Below are 17,827 nucleotides of genomic sequence, written 5' to 3'. Positions count from 1 at the left end.
GAGGGAGTGGGAAAAGAGGGTGCTGGATGATATTAAACGAGTTCTAGAAGTGCTTTTTCTAGAGCAGAAACCGCATTTTCTGTACTCCATTTGCGTGCAATAGTTCGCTCAAAGGCTGAAAGCAACGAATGGTTGTGATCGGCGGTATATTGAAAAATACTGGGCATTCCTAGAGCAATGTGCGACGCCGGCGGCAGAGCGAGAATATTCGACTGAGGCGCACGCGCCCGAAATCTGCGGCTTGAGTCGACGTGATCAAGCAGACGCGAGTTGAAAGGGAAAAATCGATATGTCTGTCCATCGCCCGACCACCGCCGGATCAACGCATAACGCCAGCGGGCCGCAGCAGCAGCCCATCCCAGCAGCAGCAGCGACGGCGGCCGGCCGGGAAACCAGCATGCCAAGAGGCGGCAGCAGCCGCCGCGCCGCGAGCGCATAAACTGGGCAGCTTTAGAAACTGGGGGGCTCGTCAGGTGCCGCCACCACTGCTCCCAGCATGCCCTGCGACTCACAATGGGGCTCCTATTCAAACACCAGTAGCGGCGGCAGTTTGGGCTACCGCTGGGCTTCGCCGCTGCGCCCGTCTCGGCCCCTGCGCGAGGGCTGACTCACACTTCGCGACGCGCTGCTGCTGCTGCTTTGCATTCGCCCGACGCCTCGCGGACGCACGCCGCCGTGCTGACAGTGCGCGCGATCGCCGGCAGTCTGCTCGACGGCGAGCTTCCCGCGTCAGTCTGCCCGCTCCAGTCGTCAGTTTGACTGCAGGTGAGTGTTGTGTGTGTGCACGCTGGGCTTCGTGTTGTGTAATCGCTCCCGAGTGTTTGGCGACCGGCTGCACAAAGAGCGAACGCGCGCCGCCGATAGCAGCAGCCGCCGCTCGTACGCAGCCACCGCGATTTGGTGGCGTCGGTCGGCCGAGAAGCCAAGCCGCGCAGCGATAGCAGAAACGCGTGTGCGTGACGGCGGGAAGGAGGGGGGAGGGAGATGGTGAACTTGTCAACTTGTTTTGTCTTCTTTTTTGCGGGAGCCTGTGAGTGCCAGGTGGTGCGCGTTGTTTGGAAGGCCGGCACTTTTGTATAGGCGCGCTTTCTTGAGGGGGAGAGGAGGCATCCGACGCGCCTCGTACACACACCGCGAAAGTTACCACCTGTCTGAATAGGCCGGCTCCTAGGCTACGGAAGCGCTACAAGGGCGCTAGAGCGCTCGTCTTTCGAACTCTGACGCTGTCATGCTTTCGTGAGGCGTCTTTTGAGCGTCCACGAAAACTTTTTCAGGCTCCTACCTCAACTTGAGAAACTTTTCGTGGCGTGTTTGTTTTAATTTGCGATGCGGCCCAGAAGGCTGATTTTTGGGCTAGTTGGTACGGTTTACTCATAATTAGCCCAGGTTTGGCTGAATGATACTGTATCTATCCTTTCGCCGAGTGTTCTGATCCGGTAGTTTCGGTAGTATATTATCATACAGCCGGTGATAGCAGATGCCGCTGCGTCAGTCGGGTGACCATTTTGTGTGGTTACGTCACGATGTCAGCATGTTTTCTGAAAGCCAGCCGAGGTTCGTTATTCGCATTCTGCAGGTGTTAGACTCATCTCACAAGGTGTGACATTCTTTGACCCTGCAAATGGTCGAGTATTCTCTGGTCGATGAAAGCCTTGCAAATCGCCAAGTGGTGTCGAAAAGTAGTCAATCCACCGGAAAGTTTACCTATTGTGTAGTCGCAAAATTCTGGCCGATAAAAGCCCTACAAATCGCCAAATGGAGCCGAAAAGTAGTCAAACTTACGTACTAGGTAGTCGCAATGTTAGCGTGGAAACATTTTAGGACCATCACTGTTACATCATCTTGCGGTAGCGCTTGTTTCATCCGAACGATGGCAACATAAACTATGACTATGGGAAATGTCCCGCTTGCGAACACCTATATGATAGCGCTAGAAAAGTCTTCGTACTCAACACTAACATTTCAAGTGAATTTTAATAAGACTATGGCAGAGTCATGGGGACTTTGTCCGTGAGAACCTTCTGCTGTGGCGGAGTAAAGAGGGGTGCTTGTGAAGTCGATGGTACACCCGCTGGTGAAAGCAATAAAGTTCTGTGGCATGTTAGTCCTTTTTTATTTATTGAGATGATAAAATTGGAGATGTTTAGGTACAAATAAGGAGCCACCTTTCTCATGCCGTTCGTTATGAGTAATCTAGAACTACTGATGACTATCGAATAGCGCAGCCCATTTCTCGTCGAAAGTTTCGAGAAAGCAGTAGTTGTGTGCAAAAGTACGGTACAAATTTCGTTACCACCACGATATTTTTATTGCGCACTGTCATTTGTAGAACTTGCGCTATCATGTTTCATTATGATTAAAACTTGATGTGCTTTGCCAGGTTAGCTCGCGGCGGCTCGATTCGGCTCCACGGACATACGGCCTAGTGCCTTTATGTACACTCAGAACCCACACATCTTGAATGTGTTTCTTGGCGTGTAAAATGTTCTGCGTCTCTCTAATTCTTCGGAATTCAGCGTTATAAGTGCGTTCGTACTCATTCATTTTATGAGCTGTTGGCACGTCGACAAGAATAAGAAAACCTTTCTCGCAGCGCTCTGTCTTGAGAAATAGCCTGGTGACACACCGTTAGCGAGTTTTATCATACCGCTACAGAACTACCGTTACTGCTACCGTCTCCGCGGTCAGCAGCTTTGTGCATACTATATGTATAGTTTGGTAATGCCAGATGCGCACGCTCAGTTTACGTTCACTCGACCACAAAATTTTACGGAAAACGAAATCTGAAATAAAGCTGAATATCTACGCAGCCACACAATGTAGCGTAGTGTTCGCATTTACAGCCTCTACCGGTATATGTGAACAACATTGTGATGTTCGGTTTTGCTGACTACTGTCACAGGCTGCTCGGAAATTGAACGTTTTCTGAGATCCTGTGGTCCATAAACTTTTCTGGTTGACTGTACGTGCGAAGCCGTAGCTGCAGCTGTAACGGTGCAGCGGTAGCGGCATTCTAAAACTTAATATTGCCGGTTTCGTCGTCTCCTTCGTGCAGTTTGCAGAGGAGCTTAGCTTATATCTCAACCGCACACAATAATGGAATCGCAGAGGTCGCACTCTTGCAATAACGAACCCTAACACGAGCTCTTGACAACAGACTATATATACGGTTTGCATCGCTTGCGTGGCGATGCAGTGGTCGTATTTGCAACGGTGGCGCATACTCGAACCCAGGGTGGACATGTAAATGCGGTTGAATGGGGGGCACAGGTCAGAATTCAGAGCGCCGTTAGTTAAATGTTGATCTCCGGAAAAACTACACAACGCTCACTCGTGTTATTCGACCTACAGACAGCTAACAGTGGCAAGGAGGATGCAGAAATGCCAACGTTGCCTCCAAAGTGGGAATGTATTTGAGAACAGCCCGATTTCCACCAAGGCAATTGCTATGAGCTCAAGTTTATAAGGTTCTTTAATCCAAATGTAAATCTCTCTTATGAGCGAAGCCCTATAGGTGTTTCGTTTCGCGAGAGTTGAAGTCTTCCTTTAATGCACAAGGGCGCCGAACCTGGAATAAGAGCGGCGCTCTGCCTGTGTTATCAACGGGATGAAAGCAGGCCATGAATGAAACGATAAGAGCGGCATATAATTGATCATTAGGAATCGCTACATTCTACCGGCTCAGCAGGTGTCTATGCAACAATCCATGTTCTACGAGGGTGAATGAGAAAGTATTTGCCCCTGTTATTTTTTAGCCAACTTACGGCTGTGAATGCCAAGTCAACATAACCATTCCAAGCGGTGGACTTTTCTTGGACCGACCCGGCCTTATCTGCTTGTAGCTCTGCGGCACGGCGTTGCTGTCAGTTGTTGAAGATGGCAGTTGTGCTTCACACGTTCACGGCGTACGAGCGACGTAATGTGATTCGTTTTCTATGGGGCAAGGGACGAACGCCCATCGAAACCTACAGGGAAATGCAGCCCACGTATGGGAAAAGATTGCTCACTTTGATAAGTGTGAGGTGGTGGTGTGAGTTCGCAAAAGGCCGTGAAGACTTGTATGACGACGAGCGTTCGGGGAGGCCGCGTGCGTCGCCGACTGGCGACAGGGACATCTCAAATTTAGTGCTGCGATGGGACAAATGGGGGGGGGGGAGGGTGAACCGGTGTGAGGACTATATGGGAAAATAGTGTAAGGTACGTACAATGGTACGTATATTTGTAATTACCTGTATGTACCTTAGTTTGGCTAATAAAAAATAGGAGCAAAGACTTTCTGATTCGCCCTCGTATATCCTATCATATCCCCTTATGACGAAACACTGGTGATGGTAATGGAACAGGACATGAAAAGCGGTAAAGCTGGCCGTGTGCCCCCCCCCCCCCCCCCCCCGTAGGTATTCTTTTTCTTCAATGACAGCGTGAAATTTCCGCCTACGCTTCGCTACCGCTAACAATAATATCCTTACGAGAGTGCATGCTCTTGCCTGCTGTTTGGTATATAGCCACGGTAGCACCAGCCAGTATTCGACCTGGTTTTCTATGATCGCAATGATATACTGCGTTGTTTCGGAGGGCTTCGCATGAAACGAAACGGCCCGCTTGAGAAAATGCCAGCGCATATATACAAGTTCACTTGCGCTTTTAAATACACGCTGTCGGAATCATGTTTCTCGTGCCGTTGTGATCTCTGTATATAGAGATCCTTCTGTTCATGGGCTGCCATCTATAGAATTTTACAGGCTGTAATTTCTGTAAACTGTTCCACGGGCCGCAGTGCGATGTTTCAGAATCCCGCCACCTCAAGTCAAATAAGCTATCTTAAAAGAAAGGGCACTGCAAACGAAGAAACAAATAAAGAGGCATAACAGGACAGCGAAGCATATCAGATAACGGCGCCATTACATTTTGAAACCGTCAGATACTTATAGCGCAACGTGTATAAGTGCGTCCGTAGATACTATTCGGAGGTAATTTACTATAAAAACTTCCATGCAGACGCAAGACAAAAGCAGTGAAATGTAGCGGGCGTATTGCGACGATAGCTATTGCAGGCTCGTGGACAGGTATTCACAAAGAAGTTTGTATACATACGCAGTTGGTGAAAACAGGCGCTGGCTACTCGTGGACAGAGGACGTATTAATGAAGGTGGTCGGCTAACGACGCGCCGGTCTTACGAGCGAAAGCCTTTGTGGATTCGACCTCCGAATTCTGCCCCATTTATCTTTATGGCCCTTTCTTTTATTCAATGCTCCAAAGTTAAGGATATAGTCGACTTGGAGAGTTGGTATAGGGTAATAAGCACGAAGAACGAGTGAAGCATATGTGAACGAAAAGAAACAGCCGATATGGACCAAAGTGACGCGACAGCTATGAAGCCTGCCCCGCATGGTGCGTTTTTTTGAAAATTTTTTCCCACATAATCGCACCGTGCATGGACTCCCTGCCGTCGCGGCATGCGACGTCCCTGTGCAGCGATCGTCGGCGCGACGCCATTCGATGAGAACACAGCCGCGCGGCATGTGATTGTGCCATGGCTGCCGCACCACAAGAAGTGATCTTAACAAAATCAAGGAGCCGTATAGTGATGAAAACAAATTGCTTTCTACGGAAAGAATGCTACCTGTGGCTAGCGTTCAAGCTTCAGCCGAGAGCAGTCACGGAGCATTTGCTGCAATGCTAGACCTAAAATGACGGTAGCCCATGGTCGTGGCGTGCCTCGCATTGGCGACTGATGCACTTAAGATGAAGCGCGCTCGGTTTTGCAAGCTGACTGGTGCGTGAGTTTCGACTCGCGCGTTTTGTGCCATGTTTTCTGACTGTGCTAGAAGCCGACGCGAAAATGCGCTGCCCGTCGTTATAAACGTCATCCGTCCGACCGATTCACGTCGACGAGCCGATAGCGTTCCGGCATGTAAACTCGTGCAGTATATAATGGTTGCAACGCGCCAACGCTTTGCTGTCAATCTACTCTTCGTTGCTGCTTGGGGTCGTGACGTGACTGGGGGAGACATTACGTATATACGTACTTTCGCTCGAGACGTGAAGCTGAGACGTGGGTTGCGTTTTCACAGGCCACCGGGTAGATTCTACCGCCGGGTGACTCTACACTGGTGCGCCTGACGTTGTAGAGCGAGGAAGATCTCTCGCCCGCGAAATGCCAAGTTGTTCACATTCTTGTCTATTTAACAGCGGTATACCGACGTAGCTTGTGCGACAGCGATGTTCTGAAATTCCTAGGGCACGACGGAACTATACGTATTTGCCTGTGTACCGGCGTCTCGATCAAAGCTGCGGAGCGCCTTAGGAGTAGTGGGCATCGGAAACTCTGCGACCGCGCGAACCTCATCTGGGTCAGGAAGCACACCGTCTTTCGATACAACGTGTCCCAATATTGTTAGCTTGCGGGTAGCAAAACGGCACTTTTTGATGTTGAGTTGGAGGCCAGCGGGGGTGAGACAAGTCAATATTTCACGCAAGCGAACGAGGTACGTCGGGAAATCTGGCGAAAACACCACGATATCATCAAGGTAGCACAGACATGTTATCCACTTGTAGTTACGAAGGATGGTGTCCATCATACGCTCGAAAGTAGCGGGCGCGTTGCAGAGCCCGAATGGCATTACGGTAAATTCGTACTAGCCATCGGGCGTGACGAAAGCTGTCTTCCCACAGTCATCTTCTGCCATCGGCACTTGCCAACAGCCAGAGCGAAGATACAAAGATGAGAAGTACTCCGCGCCTTGTAAGGAGTCGAGGGCGTCATCTATCCGAGGCAGCGGATAGACATCTTTACGAGTGATCTTATTCAGTCGACAGTATCCACACAGAAGCGTATTGACCCGTCCTTCTTGCGTACTAATACTACAGGAGACGTCAAAGGACTGTGGGAAGAGCGAATGACGCCACGGTGCAGCATATCCTCGACTTGCTCGTTAATGATCTGTCGCTCGGCTGCCGACACGCGGTATGGTCGCTGACGTAAAGGAGGATGGGAACCAGTGTAGACGCTGTGAGTGACTGTTGGCGTACGCCGCAGAGATGGTTGTCCACAATCAATCGACGAGCGAAAATTCTGAAGAAGTGCGAGGACTTGCTGGCGATACGGAGGCGGCAGATCGGCGTCTACGAAAGATTTAAGAACGTCTGACGACGACGACAATAATGATGATGACGTGCACAGCACGGGAGAAGTGAGGGCGTTGAGCTGATAACAAGCCGTGTCGTCGGAAGTAACGAGAATGTGAAGCGGGTCAAGGGGCTGAACACGAACTAGTGATTCGCCGCCCAGTAAGGTCACAGGGTAGTTAGACGGGTTACACACAAGCATAGAAGATAATCCAGATACAGTGGTGAGGACAGTAAACAGGAGAGGTAGGGCCTTGCGACGTAGAAAAATAGGCGAAGTACTGTAACGTTTGGCGCGGTAGAGCAAGAGACGGGCACAAGCACCGACATTTCGGGTGGTATGTCCGTATCGGACACAACGGTGAGCTTGGAGGCTTTATCTTCAGAAGGGTCAGGCAGCGGGGCATCGGCAAGCGGGAAAAGCGCCCTTTCGGCCCGGGCACAGTCTATGATTGCACGATGGTGAAACAAGAACTCCCAGCCGAGAATGATGACATGTGAACATGAAGGCAACACGAAAAATTCAACAACATAGACAATGTCGTCGATGACCACCCTTGCAGTACATTGAGCAATCGGAGCTATATGCTGCGCAGTCGCGGTGCGTAGAAGCATACCAGACAACGGCGTTGTGACCTTGTGGAGGTTACGACAAAGCTTTTCGTCGATAAGCTAAACTGCAGCTCCAGTATCAATAAACGCAGTTGCGGCGCTTCCTTCGATCAAAACGTCCAATAATTTGCGTGGTGACTATGCAGGCCTTGTAGAAGTCGCGAAGCTTGCAGTTCGTGCCTGCGGAACTGCAGCAACTAGTTTCCCTCTCTAGGTGACGGCGGCGACGTAAGGGGGAAAGCGAGCGACGGCGCGGTGATGGCGAACGATGGGTGTCGACAGGGCGTCGAGGAGTCGGCGAGAACTCTGGGTTGGGAAGCATCGCATGCTCGCTAGCATCGTGGGAATAGCTATATCCAGGCGTCGCGACAGCAGCGTTAGCAGGTGGCATGCGACGATTGCAGAAGCGCGCGACATGGCCGGCGAAACCGCAAGCGCAGCATATGGGCCGGCTGTCGCGTGTGCGCCAAGGGGTCTGAACTGGGCTTCGAGACGGAATTGGAGGCGACGCGGGAGGAGGCGGAGCTTGAAGTCGCATTGGCGCAGGAAACGTGAACGTTAGCGGCGCAGGTCGCGCGGCGACTTCGGCATAGGTCGGAGGTGCAATCACAGGAGGGCAGGGTTGAACTAAAGGTAGCGACTCGGCAAGTTCCTCGCGGATGACCCGCCTAACGGGAGCAGCCAGAGATGTGTCAGGCTGGGGAGGGCGATCGCTTAGAGGCAGCATATACAGTTGGCGCGCCACCTCCGCACGAATAAAATCCTTAATCTCAACAGAGAGCGATGATGCTGCCGTGGAGTTGGAGTGAAGCGCGAGGCCCGAAAGAGAGTCGCCAGGTGCAACAGCGCTGCGCGCAAGGACCCTTTGTCGACGCAGCTCATCGAAGCTCTGGCAAAGAGTGACGACAGCAGCGACAGAAGTAGGGTTTCGCGGCAGAAGCATTTGCGATGCGTCGTCCTCGATGCCCTTGAGGATGTGCTTCACGTTGTCCTCTTCACTCATGGTGGAAACGACACGGGCTCGAATATCCGCGACAACCTCTATGTAGCTGGTGTAAGTCTCGCCGGGCTGTTGAGCGCGCTGGCGTAGGCGCTGTTCAGCACAGAGTTTTCGAAAGGCCAGGCGACTGAAGACTTCCGCGAATGCTGTTTTGAAAGCGGGCCAGGTTTGTAGTTCTCGTTCATGATTGTGCAACCAGAGGTTCGCAACGTCAGCAAGATAGAAGATGAGGGTACGTAGCTTCGTCGGGTCATCCCACTTGTTGTGATCACTGACGCGCTCGTAGGTAGAGAGCCAATCTTCCGCGTCAGTCTCACCTGCTAAAAACAGGAGGGTCCCGCTGCCGCTGGACGGCGCTGCACGTGATAGGAGCGGTGGATGCTCCAAGCGGATTGTTGGGAGCCTCGTTCATGGTAGCGGCTGGAGCAGTTGTCAAAGTTCGGCTGCGAAGTTCCTGGGTGAATTCGGGGAATGCAGAACCTTCCACCAAATGTAATATGAGGATTTATTATAAGGCACTAGGCGCAGTCTAGTTGCACCGGCAGTACACGAACGCTGATAGCGCGCACGGCAGACACAAGAGCGTTTTCTTCGTCCTCTTTTTCACTACAATAATAATAATACGCTTCATTATTTTTGCAAAACAAGTTGAATTAAGTTATGAGACTACACTAACTAAAAATCTAAATAATGAACATCTTATTACATTACTGTATTAGTTTATTATGTGGAAAGTAGAGCAAGAGAAGGGAGTAGGAATAGACAGAAAGACAGGGAAGTTAGCCAGCTCTCAGACCAGTTGGCTACCCTGTGCTGGGGAAAGGGGGTAAGGGGGATAAAAGATAATAGAAAAGAGATATTACAAAAGAAAAGGAAAGACTAGCAAAAACAAAGGGGGGGGGAGGAAAGGAGAATGCGGCACTGCTTAAAGTCTGTCTCTAAGACCAGTCCGCCACAAGAAGCGCAACAACGCTTTCAAAGCTTTCTGTGCTGAGAACGGTCTCGACCAGTATCCCAGGACCTTTCTTCGTACAAATGGCGTTTGTCAAGACTAACGCTCTTGAAAGTTGTTTCCTGGGCGTACTGGAACGGGGCACTCACAGAGAAGGTGGGCGATTGTTTCCTCGCAGCTACAGTTCTCATGTAGGGCTGTTGGCCATTCCGATCCGAAATGAGTACACATTCGTGAAGGCCACGCCAAGCCACAAACGGCAGAGAAGTGTCTTAGCTCTAGGTAGTCCTTACGGAAGACGTAGCCGCAGATGCCGATCGTAGTTAGAGAGACGAAGGTTGGTAAATTACGTCTAGTTTCAATGTGCAAGTGTATGCTCACGTGCGATTGAATGAAGACCTGTAGCTTCGTCTGTTCTGGATAACGGCATAGCTACACAGTGGAGGCCATCATGAGCAGGTCGGGTGGCCTCATCTGCATGGTCGTTTCCGTAGATACCGCAATGGCCTGGTATCCACTGAAAACTACGTTGTGTTTTTTCTCTATTGTGTGGTGATGAAAAAGCCATATGTCAGCGACTAATTGTTCGTTCGGTTCATGACGAAATCGCGACATAATGCACTGGAAAGCAACCTTGAAGTCGGAGAAGATTGACCATGTCTGTGACGGTTCTTGAATTACGAATTCTAGAGCAGCACGTAGGCCGGCTAGTTCTGCAGCCGTCGATGATGTAAAATGCAATGTCTTTAATTTTATGGTGACGGACTTCGGGGGAATAACCACTGCTCCTGCTGAGCTTCTTGAAGAAACTGAACCATGCATCCTTGTAGATGTGAAGGCGTCCGCTGTGTCTCTCATGCAGAAGCAGTATAGTGTGGCTTGTGGCAGGGCTAAAAATGACGACTGTGTTTTCTTCTGGATTCCTGAAATGGTTAGGAGGGCTTCGAGGGGATATAGGCACCACAACGGTAATGGTGGTCTTGCTGCAGGCGTGAAGTTCGAGGGAAGATGCGAAGCAATAATATCGCTCAACACAGAGTGTGGCCTAGAAGCAGGAAGGGAGGTGAGGTGGTGTGATGGAATCCGGGCGAAATGCTTGATGTGCATTCTTAAAGCATCGACGCGAATATATGTTGTGATTGGGTATTCACGCGCGATGACAACAGTCGCTGCTGAAGGTGCACATCTCGGTAGGCCAAGGCATATTCTCACCGCTTGAGCTTGAATCGACTGGAGCACAGGTGCGTTTGTTCTTCGGGTCCTGCCTACCACAGGTAAGCTGTAGCGCATGAACCCGAGGAAAAGTACAGTATAAAATTGAATCATCGGTCGTACAGATGCACTCCACGATTTTCCTGCAAGAAATGTTAGCACGTGGGGGAAAGTAGAGGCGTGCTGATGTACATTACATGGAGCAAGTTGATCATTAACAATACCACAATCATCTCATTCCTGCACGGCACCTCACTTACTTTGACCCTTTGTCGTAAAGGAACGCTATTTACGGTACTGCGCAGTTGCAGGTCCGGACGTTTCTTGCGCAACAACGTTGTTACAATTGCGCTTATTACGTGATTTGACGACAATTAACGAAAACGTTCAACAGGAGAGGATCCTCCGTCCATTGAAGCAATATTGCGCGCTTCTGGAAGCATGGTAATCCGTGCGTGCAGCGCGTGAGAATTTAATTATGCGACTTGCAACGAGTGAGACTGGTGTTTCGTTCGTTGAGCTTGCTCCGTGACGCCCCCTCGATACTCACTCCAATGCGCGGAAGAATGGAGAACTACAGCGCTTGGTTCAAACTACGTCGACTCGTTTGGATCGCTAGGCTCATTTCCTGAGTTGGCCCTCGCTGATGACGATGCAAGACGAGACCTTCCCTTGGCAGAGCTGCGCACAAAATCAAGCGGCCTCCGTAAGGTGATGGCAGACCAAGCGGCGCTGCAATCGCCTGCTTTGGACGCTAGGCGATTTCTTTAGCTGGTAGCGCGCCTTCCGGAGATGCTCCTCTCTGCCGTGTCCTTTCCTTTTCAGGAAGCGCCCTAATGGACGCGGTGATTTCGCGTACACCAACAGCGTTGCCGCTGTCCCTTCTGTGTCGGCTGGCGCAACGATTGCTGCTTTTTTCCAGGCGCGGCGTCCCGGCGGATAATCCGCTCATGTATGCAGCGTGGGTGGCGATCAAGCGAAGGGCGCCGCCGCGTTGCTCTGCAAGAGCGCGGCTTCGCGTCGCGGACGACCGCCTGCTGCACAAAGTGGTCGCCGCTGCAGCCTGATTCTTAAGCAGCACAGGAACACTGAGGATAAAAAAAAAGGGGGGGGGGCAATAACATGCTCAGGATAGCGCTGTAATGAGCTTGTTCTCTTTGTCTGTCAGCCGTGTATGCCGGAGTTCCGTAAATCATGACGCATGTACCAACTACTCGACCACAGTGGTGCGTGCAAGGAGCTCTGCCGAACTTTGGACAGCCAGAAATTATGGGTAACGTTAGTGATAGGGAACCACGCGAGAATCGTTCACAGACGTCGAGAGACATCGCGGAGTGTAGATGTCCGGTTCTTTCTGCTACAAGTCTAACAACGCGCGAGATTTACTGCACCGCGCGAGCGAGGTTGGGGGGGTTAAGAATTTTAGTGGTTGCAGGAAGAGACAGGAAATGAACAAAATATATTTAATACCTATCTCAACGTCGAGAATAGACCTGTGAAAACGGCGACACTCAGTATAGAGATTCAGGTCGCTCTAGCTTAACGACGACGCACATGCTGAAACCATTTATTCAGCGGCTTGATCGCACTGCGCTTTAGTGGCCCTCGTTCCTTAATTGGCGACTTCCTTGACTGTCCTCTTCGGCACTGCATGTATTTCTCGCTGCTGCTTAATTAAGTGCTGACGTCGGGGGCACATATCGTCCCTTTTGCCCCTTCGCCTTCTACTTGGTCTGCTTCAGCCTCGTAAGCTCCATGAGGCTTTTTAGTTCGGCGGACTTTCGCTTAATTGCAGACGACCGGGTGAGGGTTAATGCAGTACGCACTCTACGCCTGCCCCCATGAACTCGGTACAGCGTTCGTCTAACACACTGTGCATATCACGGTTTTGTCCTTGGCAGTCTGCCAATAACACATGTTGCAGACGCTAGCATATATGATTTTTTCCAGTAATTAATGCACTATAGCAGGACTGCCATTAGCAGCTAAATGAGGGAAGCGGGACGTACATGCACGTAGAGGAGGAGCGTTTTCGCGATCAGCCAGGAGATTTCGGTAGTATAAAGTCTTTATGTGTCACATATCGCGAAGTCGCGGCACCGAGTCATGAATGCTAACGCTCATTTAGCTGTTTGCGAAAAAAATAAGCTAATGCGTTCTCATAAGATAAATTGGCTAAATTTGTTCTAAACAGTGACGAATAAGCACAGACGAACGCAGTGGGGTGAATAGTCTCGAACGATGCTAGAAACCTTTGCGGGCCCGTAGCTTAGCCTACGCGAACACGCGCAACTCCTGCGGTACTATATTACAGGCTGCTACGGTACCGGAAAGCGCCCGCATATGGTGAGTGGATTTCCAGGAACCGGGAAACCATCGCGCACGTGTGTTAAATAAAGGGCGCTGTGTTCGAGTTCGCCGGTATTATTGCTGATGAAAAGTGATGCATACTCCATTCTACATACTCCAGTAACGTTTCCCTGAGCAGAAGCGACAATATTTTTTTTTTAGGCAAAATCCTAAGATAACTTCACTGGGACCGTCTGTAATTAGCATTTCATGCTTAAAACGGCTCAGTGACGACATAAGCTAACAGTTTTGACTGTTTTCTTTATTTAGACCGGGAATGTAGGCCAGTGATTCGCCGGCTTTCCCGAACATAATAAAGTAACCCACATCAGCGACTAAGAAATATCAAGAAAATAAAAAAGCGGAAAGGTACTAATGTCAAAGCAGTAAACAATACGTAAATCAACGACAGCCGACTTTACGGTATGTATAGTCGGAGCGCGATATATCAGCAACGCGCGATCGTCCAGTCGCAGCGCGTATATTACCAGGACATTTGTGCACTTGCACGAAAAATCGAAACAGCGAAGTTACTTTCACATGTACAGCGCAGAACAAATCGCATCACTACAGACGCTACGCGTAAATCATTGACAATATATTCCCAAAGAAAACAGAAAACAAGAGGTGCAAGTTCACATGAGCGCGCACGAAGTTAGATTCTTGAACACATTCGCAATAGATCGAGACGAATAAGAGGAACCGAGGGGCTCTATTCTTTTTCTTCTTTAGTTAGACGTACCTATCTTAAGCAAACAGATAATGAAACCAAAGAAGGCATATAGTGGAAATTAGCAGTTGTCTTAATTGATATGCAGAAATAAGGAAACTTTCCGCAGTTTGGAGCTGAACCCACGTCTTCCCCATTTCGCGTGCGGTGCTTTATACCATTTGCTCTACCACAGCGGCCTTCCTCCCATCAACTTTCCCGGGTATTTGTGCACGTCTGCAAGACTATAGCCTTGGGAGCGGTAGCTGCCGCGGCCGCCGCAGCTCCTGAAGGAACGTGCCAGAGCCTTCTATAGCGCGGCCGCTCGATGAAAACTCGCATCGAGCGGCCGAGGTTCTAGCATAGCACTCAATGCGCGATGCGTTGTCTTCAGGCGACAGGTCGCACGCGTGCCGCGTCAACTGCCTGTGTGTCTGAGGGCGTGCTCAGCACGATAGCGCACCAGGCTCGCATGCGCTGACCAGCGGTGGGTTTCAAGTGCTGACGTCCTGGCATGCTACTCCAGCTGTATACACTGTTGGATAAGCGCGCAAAATTTATCAAATTTTGTAAAGGGTACCGTTCTGTAGGCTTGCATCACACCGGACGGACCACTGCGGACGCCCCGCGCGACAGTAGATAGCAGTCGGCGCGTCTTTCCTCAGAGGCGGTTTTTGAAAGTACTTCGTGCAGCTGCTGTGTGTGTGTGTGTGTGTGTGTGTGTGTGTGTGTGTGTGTGTTTGTGTGTTTGTGTGTGTGTGTGTGTGTGTGTGTGTGTGTGTGTGTGTGTGTGTGTGTGTGTGTGTGTGTGTGTGTGTGTGTGTACGTACGGCTTCGCCATGCGGTCAGCATGAATGCAGCCTTGCATGACACCGTGATACAAAAGAAGGCATCCTGATGGCGCTACAGAAGCGATGTACCGTGAAAACCGGATTATAGGTCAAGCTTTTCTCTAAAAAAAACCGCGGCAAAAATTCAAACGCCATCTTTATACCGGTCATTTTTTACCGGTTTCTACTGGTTTTTAAATATTTTTTTAGAATTAATGTTTGGGGGTTGGAGCTATATTCCGGTCTGACCTATACTCCGGTTTTTTAACGGTGAGATTCTCAACAGTTGAAGCAGAGGGCGGTGAGAGTATATAGCACTGTGGACTTGTTGGTAGGTTATCTTCAAATTGTAGCGCGCGCTCAGACGCAGACTCTCAGACAACACACAGCGCTGTGTGTTGTCTCGTGTACCTTTCGTGGACGGGAAGCAGGCCCGATTGAGTGTTCTTTCGATGTATTTATGTATTATTATTTATTTACGTATTTTACAATACTGCAAGCCCTCCTCGAAACCATGCAGGAGTGGTTACAACATGGAATAAAGTACAAAAAGAAAGAAAGAGAAAGAAATAAAGTGAAACTACTGTATGCAAACAAAGAACATCAGCATGTATACAGAATGAACATATTCAATAAATACATACGCACTGCTTAAATGAGCGATTCGCACAAGCAGGAAAAGCAACGTTTACGATAAGTATGCAGCGACAAGAGGCTTCATATAAAATACAGATAACATGAGTCACTTTATTACCACTCGAATTCCAGATTCTGAATACTGTCAATAAATGCATTTACAGATTAACAGTTTACAGCACCAGAGGGTAGCATGTTCCAATGGGAAATGGCGTGTGGGAATAAAGAGTACTTGTGAGTGTTATTATGGCTGGGATGGTGCCGTATTGATTTATTGTGATTCGTTCGGGCAGAAAGTCTGAATGGCGCTTGCATGTGTGTTGCTGGTGGTGTTCGATAGGAGCCGTGATAAAGTTAAGTATAGAAATTTTAGTCTGGAAATCATTCTACGTTGAGCTAGTGGTTGAACGTTAGCCTTGACGCGCAGGCTCGTAATGCTCGTCTGACGCGAATATTGCGAATATATGTATCTCAATGCTGAATTCTGTATGCGTTCTAGTTTTTCGGTTAAAGACTTCTGGTGTGGGGTCCAAATAGTGTCAGCATACTCTAAAGCGGGTCTAACGAGGGCTCTGTATGCATTTAATGTAATCTGCGTTATCTAGGTATATCTTCTGACGCCTTTCTGCATGCGTTACCTCACAGTCCGCGGGGAAGATCCTAAATGAAAACTGCCACCCGTTTATAGCTTCTATCGACAGATCTAGTACCAAGAACGGCCTCAAGAAAGGCCAACTGCGATACCAGAGCACTCGTGTCAGAGGGACAAGGGATTGAAACCGCACAAGGAGCTTTTAGTGGCAGGAAATGCGCGTTCTCAGGCGGACTGTGTAGCTTGCTGTGCACCACACGTAGGCACTCATGCCCGTTGTCGACAAGTCTCCTCAATGATGGAATCGCGTCTCATTTCGACACTCTGACCTGGATTTTCACTGTTGATATTACATTAGACGGCATAACTACAGCAGCGTGAGTTCTGCGACGTGGAAATGTTGTTTGAAATTCGGTGAAGGGTTTCGCCGTAAGGGGGGGGGGGTGCAGGCGATGAGTCATCCGTCGCGGGGTGGTGTGCTTCACGCCACGCAGAACAGGAATACTTCTAAAAAAAAAAGTATCCGACAGTCGCAGGGTGTGTCGCATCGGGACACCTGAATATTACGTTTCATGTACGTAATGCGGCTCCACTTCCGGAACTTCCTCAAGAATACATTATGAAGCAGGCTGTGGTCCCTTTTAATTTCTTTCAGTGTTTTTCATGCGCTTACGTTTCCGAATGGCTCCTTGAGCCTGGCAGTCATTCGGCGGACAGCTGTGTCACTGTGAAGTTGGTTCGCATGCAAGCATTCATCCGACTTTTTCTTCTTGGTACAGCGCTAAAATTTGATCTTGCCGTGTTGGTGAATGCTAATGCTTGGTTACTGCGAACAGCTGCATGGATACGCTGCATTCTAGTCCAGGAACTCTGACTGGCGTCTTGCGTGCAAACTTGGAGGACTGCACACGCATGTCATTCTTGCGGCGCTCGTCATAAGCAAATGCAGCCAGAAACGCGCGCATACGTTCAACTGCAACATCTGCACGAAGTCTTAATTATGACTGTCTTGTGTGACATCTTCAATTGTTTTTCTTTTACGAAATTTTATTGATGCTTCCAGTTTGCCTAATTCCCTCGCTTCAAAGAAAAGAAATTGGTCTTTATTAAAGTGTAGCCCACCAAAACAAGGTTCTCTGGATGCGCTCGTGGTTTGTGCGACTGCCCATCTTGGGCGCTTCCACTTCTGCGAACAGGAAGGCTTGGTTTTTTGTCCTGTTCAGCAGTCAGGTGGTATAGCTCGCCTGCTCCTCCAGCCGCGTGTTGTTGGTACTTTATTATTATTTTTTACCTCTATGCTATTTCACGTCTGCTCGCACCGATGGTCGCCGGACCTTGCATCGCCTTTTGCTGGTGGTTTTATTGCTCCACGATACTTTGCAAACTGCCAGCAGGCCTAGCGTAACGAGCTGTTTCTGGCGAGACGCGATATCCTCGGAGTGGTCCCAGCCGCAAAGTCCTTCGTCTCGAGTGCCGGAAATCGAACAGGGCGACAGGATTCGAGGGGCCAACTTTTTGCTCACCATGGCGGGTTCTCGCCGGGGGCCCCCCGGGTCAGAGAGAGGCTTTTCAGTGCAGCCGTGCGCGTTTTGCCGCAGGAAGGCCCCGCTCTTCACGTTGCACTTGCACAAGGAGAAGGAGGAGGAGAACAAAAAAAGCAGAGGGGGGGGGGCGCAATAAGAACGAAAGAAAGAAAAAAAAAGTGTGGTGCCGGCGCGCGTTGGCGCAAGAATGATTCCGGAGCCGCGTCGCTCTTTCGTTTTGTGCTCTGGCCTTTTTTTTGAAGCGCAGGCCGTGAACAGGCGA

General features: G+C 49.8%; 1 protein-coding gene across 2 annotated transcripts in view; it reads left to right on the top strand.

Moving 5' to 3' along the window:
* Window positions 1-535: 535 nt before the first annotated feature.
* The window catches only part of LOC142565493 (LIM domain-binding protein 2-like), a 398,298-nt gene continuing 381,006 nt past the window's right edge, over window positions 536-17,827 (top strand). Inside the window, exon 1 of one of the 2 annotated variants that reach the window (XM_075676267.1) lies at window positions 536-765. The gene's annotated coding sequence lies outside the window, so the exon portion shown is untranslated. The remainder of the gene's footprint in view (window positions 766-17,827) is intronic. The other variant, XM_075676266.1, reaches the window with a different exon arrangement.

The sequence above is a fragment of the Dermacentor variabilis genome, chromosome 1 (assembly GCF_050947875.1).
Source record: "Dermacentor variabilis isolate Ectoservices chromosome 1, ASM5094787v1, whole genome shotgun sequence".
NCBI classification, from domain to species: domain Eukaryota; kingdom Metazoa; phylum Arthropoda; class Arachnida; order Ixodida; family Ixodidae; genus Dermacentor; species Dermacentor variabilis.
This window is presented reverse-complemented; position numbering and strand designations above follow the sequence as displayed.